At 41.5% G+C, this 6,854-nt stretch overlaps 1 pseudogene across 1 annotated transcript; it reads left to right on the top strand.

The window, feature by feature from the left end:
• Window positions 1-3,192: 3,192 nt before the first annotated feature.
• On the top strand, window positions 3,193-5,280 carry LOC117613019 (annotated as a pseudogene). Its single transcript, XR_004583647.1, has 2 exons — window positions 3,193-3,224; window positions 3,330-5,280. The product of XR_004583647.1 is annotated as a dynamin-related protein 4C-like (transcript).
• Window positions 5,281-6,854: the final 1,574 nt, after the last annotated feature.

The following is a 6,854-nucleotide window of genomic DNA, read 5'->3' as shown; positions in this document are numbered from 1 at the left end:
CTCATAAAATAATATACGAGCATATTCTTTTCAAGTGAACTTACAAATAGCCCAGGTTTTTGTTTGATTCGCGGACTCTGTGTAAGATCCCACATCAACCAACAGAGAGGGGGTGATGTGCCTTATATGTGCACACCTGCATCCATCTAGCACGAGGCCTTTTGGGAGTTCACTGGCTTCGGGATCGTAGAAACTTCAAAGTTAAGCGAGTTGGGGGCTAGAGCAATCCCAGGATGGGTGACCCACTGGGAAGTTGCTCATGAGCTCTCAGAAACAAAATCGTGCGGCAGAGAGGGGGGCCCAAAGCGGATAATATCGTGCTACGGCGGAGCCGATATCGGGGTGTGACAATTTAGTATCAGAGCCACTCTGCCGTGTGGTGCGTGTGTGCCGATGAGGACGTCGGGCCCTTAAGGGGAGTAAATTGTAAGATCCCACATCAACCAACGGAGAGGGGGTGATGTGCCTTATATGTGCACACCCGCATCCATCTAGCACGAGGCCTTTTGGGAGCTCACTAGCTTCGGAGTCGTAGGAACTCCGAAGTTAAGCGAGTTGGGGGCTAGAGCAATCCCAGGATAGGTGACCCACTGGGAAGTTGCTCATAAGTTCCTAGAAACAAAACCGTGAGGGCAGAGAGGGGGGCCCAAAACGGACAATATCGTGCTACGGCGGAGCCGATCCAGGGATGTGACACTCTGGAAATTCTCTATAATTTACATACAGATAGCTCATTGGAAGTATATTTACTTACTCAACTAAGTAATTTTTGATGGCTACATCCTCCACCACTCAGAAAGATTTTTCCTCCAGAAAGTTAGTCATAAAGATTTTAGGGGGAGATATTCATCATGGGGAAAATCCAGAAGTATGTTACACTAATTTCTGTACTATTCTTCTTTCAACCAATTTCCTACTTCACTAGGCTTTCTTCTAGCAAGACTTAATTAAGCAACCAACATGTTACTAGTGGTCTCCAAATGGGAGTGTTGTAAAGTTAATGAAGGCCAAGCCCACATGTTGGAAAGAAGCATCATTATGCCTCCCTTTTCTTTGCCTATAAATAGGTGTTGAGGCCCAAAAAATCCAGGTTGGGGCCGAATAAATTATCAGCCCAAAACGACACTCCATTAAGAAAAATCGTAAAGCGGAGTACACGAAAACCCGCCACATGCGAGTTGTAGTTCTCGTGTCATGCTAAATAAATTCGCCATGCTAGGGGTTAAGATAAAATATACCGGCTCTACAAGCACATGTCGAAATTAAACATTGCAGTCCTTCCCAAGGACGATAAAATTAAAACATGCCAAGCAACATGCCATGCCAAGCACAAAATCGTTATCTCAAACCCAACCACGCTACAAGCCTAAGTGGGCCCAAGCCACTCAAATGTCGGGGCTTGCTTGAGTGGGTTGTGGTATGGATGGTAATAAATCAACATGAGGCCCATTGATGGGCCGAGAAATGGAAAGTCTCGGGTTGCTTTGGAGTCTCAGGACTCAAGCCCATTTCTTTGGCCCAAACATGTGGGTGAGCATAAGGGAGAAGAAATAGCCCAAATAGCCTAAGCAAAATAGCCTATTGACTCAACCAAAAAGCCAAATGTTTAATAAAAATAGCCCACTTACTTAAGGAACCACCTTGGCCCATATAAAACTCCAAAATAAGCCACAAAAGCCTCAGTCCCTTGCTAGAAAAATAGAAGCCACGTAGAGAAGGTCTGTAGGTTCATTGAACAGAGCTGCTGGAGGTTCCAGCACATGGGGGGAGCAAGTTCCAAGCAAGAATCATTCAAGGAACCAAAGAATATTAGCCTGCGAGTTGCTAGAAGCACACTTCGAACCAGCGTATATATCCTAACTCCTTTTCCCATCAGACTTGGCCATGGAAAAAAGAGAAGAAAGCAATAAAAGAGATGGCTAGGAATGGAAGTCTGACATTGAGACAGCTACGAGAAAAATGGGCCTTGAGCTTCAAAAAACTCTGATCTGGTGCAAATAGACAAAAGGGATTTCATCAAAATGGGAAAAGCCAAGAAAGGAGATGAGAAAGGAAGGGAAAAACTTGGTCAAAATGGGTAGAAACCATTAGGGTTTCTTGGGAAGTGATGGTTTCCAGCAGCTACAAAATGAAGCCTCTCTTACCTAACAAATCCAACCCAGATTCAGAGAGCAAGCTTTCTCTCTAACTTGCAAAAACCCAGCAATCTCGTGCACTATTCACCTTTCTTCTCCATTCTTCTCTTCTGACAGACGGAGCATCTGTCAAGCTGCCGGAAGAACTCTGTTCTCTATTTCTTTCTTTTTTTAGCCAAATCTCTTACAAAACTTCTCCTTTCCTACCTTAACACTCCATTTTTCCCCAAGAAAGCCTAAATTTCCCCTCAGTGCTAAACTCACGTTGATTTTGCTTCCATGCCACATGCCTCTCATGCCAAGCTCAAAATTTTATCTGTAAGCATGCATAAATTATCTGTAAGTTGTTGTTGTTCTGGTTAGTGAAGATAGCTAAGATGCTTCCTAAGGTTCTACTGCCATTTTGAAGCATTTTTAGGGCTTAATTTTTGAACTCAAGCAAAGGGGACAATTTCATCAATCTGCCCTTTACGGCAGCCCATCCCATTTACAGTTGCCGGAAGAAAAAATCCCTTACAATAGGCATCCTTACTACTTGCAAAGACACATAGAAAACCAACGGAGAAGAGAACTTAGGAAGAAAGAAGAGAAGGAAGAAAGAAGGGAAGTGAGAGGAGAGAAAAAGAGAGAAGAGAGAAATTCTCCAAGAGAGAAAAATCAGTGAGTCACAAATATTGTAAACACTAAAGTTGTAGCCCTATTATTTTACATAGTGGAAAAGTTACTGCTGCTGCTCTCCAAGGACGTAGACACAGTCGAACCTCGTTAAAATGTTATGCCTTATTTACTTTACGTGCAGCTTAATATTCTCGCATATTCCAGTTCATTTTACAACAAGACTATATATTTCGTTTAGTAGAAAAATTATTGTACTGTCTAGTTTTGGTCATAATCAACTGAGTGCGTCGTACAACACTATACCTTTTACTAAAGAATGTTTGGTTCTTTAAATAAAATAAAAAAAAAATTGATTGAATTATATGTTTCTTGAAACGTATTTATCATGATGTCATGTTCATGTCCATGTGTCTTGCTCCTTTTTTTCCCCTGTTTTTCTATGATTTACCAGTCTTTCTCTGTTAGGCAGAGGTGAGGTTTGCCTTTACCTACAAGAAACTAGCTACCTTCGTTGGAGAGCAGAGGTCCCCTTCGTCTTTGTTTTTTTTTTGTCTTTCAATTAAGTCTTACTCTCAGAAAATGGGAGGAAAGAGAACTCAAAACTGATTCAGGAAGCACGTCGTCAAGCTCATCCATTTTACAAGATGATCAAGAAGGCTTTTCACCAACCTCATCAAACGCACTGGTACTTGTCCAAAACCCACCAATTGTCTCCTCCTACAATGAGAGAATCCGACCCTTGCTTGATGCCATTGACAAGCTCCGCAAGCTCATGGTTATTTAGGAAGGCATACAGCTGCCCACCATTGTTGTTGTGGGAGACCAGTCATCTGGCAAATCCAATGTTCTTGAGTCCCTCGCTGGCATCAGCCTTCCACGTGGATGGGGAATCTGCACAAGGGTTCCTCTCATAATGAGGCTTCAGCACCACTCTGATCCTGACCCAGAGCTTTCACTGGAGTACAATGGCAGAGTTGAGCACACTGATGAGGACAATATTTCTGAGGACACTGTGAATGCCACCAATGTGATTGCTGGGGACTGTAAGGGAATTTCAGACACCCCATTGACCTTGTTGGTGAAGAAGAATGGTGTGCCTGATTTGACCATGGTTGACCTCCCCGGAATCACTAGGGTTCCAGTTCGTGGCCAGCCTCTGAATATCGCTGATCAGATCAAAGATATGATCATGAAGTATATAAAACCAGATGAGAGCATCATTTTGAATGTTTTATCTGCTTCTACTGATTTTAGCACATGTGAGTCAATTAGTATGTCGCGGAGTGTGGATAAGACTGGTGAGAGGACTCTGGCTTTACAAAGGTTGATATGGCACCAGAGGGACTGCTGGATAAGGTTACAGCTGATGATGTGCATATTGGTCTTGGCTATGTCTGCGTAAGGAACCGGATTCGCGATGAAACGTATGAGGAGGCGAGGGCTATTGCGGGTCGATTATTTGAAACTGATCCTTTTCTTTCGAAGATTGATAAGTCTATGGTTGGAATTCAGGTTTTGGCTGACAAGTTGGTCCAAATTCAAGCTGCTGGCATAGCTAGAAACTTGCCTGATATTGTAAAGAAGATCAATGACAAGCTGAATTCTTACCTTTCAGAGCTCAACAAAATGCCGAAAAAGCTCTCTTCTGTTCCTGAGGCCATGACTGCTGTTATGCAGATAATTGGAACATCCAAAGAATCACTTAAGAAAATTCTTGTGAGGGGAGAATTTGATGAGTTCCCGGATGACAAACACATGCATTGCAAGGCTAGGCTTGTTGAGATGCTCAATAAGTGCTCAGATCAGCTTCACGAGTGCAATGTGAGTGACCCCAAAAGTAATTTCTTACTGGAGGAGATTGCGATTTTGGAGGAGGCCAAAGGTATCAACCTTCCCAATTTTGTTCCGCGCAATGCTTTTCTTATAGTTTTGCAGGGTAAAGTTAAGGGGATTTCGAGCATACCTATTGGGTTTGTTGAGCAGGTTTGGAGTTATATTGAGGATGTGGTTTTGTCTGTGTTAAGGAGAAATACAGAAAACTATTACCATGTTCAATTGTCTGCCAGAAGAGCAGGCCATAATCTTATTGAAAAGATGAAAGAAAGGTCGATCAATTGGATGACGGAGATAGTGGAAATGGAGAAACTAACTGATTATACATGTAATCCGGAATATCTATCCGAATGGCATAGGCTCATGACTGAACAAGAAACATTCATCCAAAAGGTCTTGCGTGACGCTGAGATAAACATAAATGTAAAGGGAATTGGGATGGTTGAAGTTGGAGGTCTAAGGAAGTACACACAAGAAGTACCCACATGTCCTATTGTCCCAAGCTTTCAACTTGAAAATGCGGTAAAAAAATTGCAGTGAAGCAATAATATTATGGCTTTGCATTTGCAGCTGAGTGTTTCAAACCTTGTGAACAAGGACTTGCAGATGGAGATTATGAATGAGCTACTGGGACCAAACAATGGTGGTGGGATTGAGAGGATGCTGGAGGAACCTCCATCAATTGCAGTGAAGCGTCAGCCCGCTCATTTGATTTTTTTTTTTTTCTGTTGCCATGTGGCGTCGTCTGGGCTCTCCGATCAGATTTTTTCCTCCAATCCAATGGGCAGTCAATTTTTTTGCAATAAAATACTGAAAAAATTCGGAAATTTTTTTAAAAATACCCACAAATTAATGAATTTTTTTGTATAAATAGCAACCAATTTTTTTTTTTTACAATTTATCTGAAATTTGAAATTGAAAATTTTATTCGATTATGAGATATGAATAGTATTGACATGCAGGAACCTGAAAATCTTATCCGAAAATATTATCCAAATTAATTATTAAGGTAAAAAAATTTGTGAAAAAAAAGAGAGAATATTAATTGCCCTTTGCCATGGTAACGGGTGGAAACACAAAATACTATTTGCAAGAGCAACTACTATTCACGTGAATAGTGGCTGCCCTATCTCCCCCCTTGAAATGGCTAAGGGTAAATGGGTGGAGTTACTCTTAGAGCAACGCCAGTGCAAGACCCAACCGCGCTCTAGCGCGAGAGAATCAGCCTGGGCAGCTGCTGAGTCCCACGAGCCCGGGCAGGCCCAAGGGCAAGTTTCGCCTAAGCTTCAGCCCGAGTTTTGTGACGTCAGCGCACGGTAACTCAAACTTTTTTTTTTTACCGTTGGCGCGTGAATTACACGGGCCAATGGTAAAAAAAAATTTCATTTCCGCGCACTGACGTTAGCGATGACGTCAGCCCTGACAAAACCCAACGGGGAAGTGCCACGTGTGTGGCGACAGGGACGCTCCGATAGTTTTTTTCCAGAAATCCGACGGTCCTCCTTTTTTTGGCTTAAAAAATTTGAAAAAATTCTGAAATTTTTTTAAAAAAATACCAAAAAATTCTGTATTTTTTCCCTATAAATACCTAACCATTTTATTTACTTTCCACACAAAATCTTCATACAATTCTTCTCCATCCCCAATATTTTTTACTCTCCACTCACATTATTCACTTTCCTCACCAATTCTCCATACAAACTCTTCTCCTTCCAATATTTTTTACTCTCCACTCACATTTTTCACTTCCCACACCAATTCTCCATACAAACTCTTCTCCTTCCAATATTTTTTACCCTCCACTCACATTTTTCTACTACTTTCCATTTGTATTTAAAAAAAAAAAAACAAATGGCATCTTCTGTCGAAACCGGGGGCTCGTGGTCAACTCAGGAAGATATTGCGTTGTGTCAGTCTTGGGTGAACGTTAGTCATGACCCTATCACGGGCAATGAGATGAAGTTCCATCATATGTGGAGCAAAATTCATGGAGAATTTTGTCAAAGATCGGGTTCCATTCGGACCGAAATGGCGTTGTCTAGTAGATGGAAACTTCTGAATAAAGAGTTAGGCAAATGGAGAAATGCCTTGACAAAAGCAAGGGAGAACATTCGAAGCGGTCAAAATCTATCCGATGAGGTAAAATATTTATAATTGCCATTTTAATCAATTTAATGTAACTTTTTTTTATTGCATATTCTATTTCTTTTTCTTGCATAATCTTTTTTTTTTCTTTTTGCATTTCCAATTTGTCTATATTTTCTTGCA

This window comes from Prunus dulcis, unplaced genomic scaffold (genome assembly GCF_902201215.1).
Source record: "Prunus dulcis unplaced genomic scaffold, ALMONDv2, whole genome shotgun sequence".
In the NCBI taxonomy this organism is placed as follows: Eukaryota; Viridiplantae; Streptophyta; class Magnoliopsida; order Rosales; family Rosaceae; genus Prunus; species Prunus dulcis.
Note: the sequence above shows the minus strand (reverse complement) of the source record. Positions and strands in the feature narration are given on the sequence as shown.